This window comes from Schistocerca cancellata, chromosome 3, assembly GCF_023864275.1.
Source record: "Schistocerca cancellata isolate TAMUIC-IGC-003103 chromosome 3, iqSchCanc2.1, whole genome shotgun sequence".
NCBI lineage: Eukaryota > Metazoa > Arthropoda > Insecta > Orthoptera > Acrididae > Schistocerca > Schistocerca cancellata.
In genome coordinates, this window is record NC_064628.1 from 848,507,357 (window position 1) to 848,507,962 (window position 606).

The following is a 606-nucleotide window of genomic DNA, read 5'->3' on the forward strand; positions in this document are numbered from 1 at the left end:
ACGTAACAGCTTCCCCATTGTCCCTTTTTTCAATTTTTCACTCCGTCGTCAGGCCGCAAGTGGCCCATCGGGACCATCCGACCGCCGTGTCATCCTCAGCTGAGGATGCGGATAGGAGGGGCGTGTGGTCACCACACCGCTCTCCCGGTCGTTATGACGGTTTCATTTGGCCGGAGCCGCTACTATTCGGTCGAGTATCTCCTCAATCGGCATCACGAGGCTGAGTGCACCCAGAAAAATGGCAACAACGCATGGCGGCCCGGATGGTCACCCATCCAATTACGTGCCACGCCCGACAGCGCTTAACTTCGGTGATCTGACGGGAACCGTTGTATCCACTGCGGCAAGGCCGTTGCCCTTGCATTGTGCCTTAGTCTGAGAGTTTGTCTCAGAGGATAAGAGGCCGGGGGGGGGGGGGCAGAGGAGGAAGCAGTGTGTCTCTACCTGCACTATGCACATAGGTAACTGTCCCTTGTTTTGCTCAAGGCAACTACTCTAAATCTCCTGTTTGACAGTAAGGTGTTAAGTTGGTACCACTAAACTGCTCTCTGCCTCTGAAGGGAAGTCTTTGAATTAATTCCACTTTCATACAGAAGGACAGAGAAG

General features: G+C 53.6%; 1 pseudogene; it reads right to left on the minus strand.

Moving 5' to 3' along the window:
• Positions 1–239: 239 nt before the first annotated feature.
• LOC126177657 (5S ribosomal RNA) lies at positions 240–357 on the minus strand (annotated as a pseudogene).
• Between the last annotated feature and the right edge of the window lie 249 nt (positions 358–606).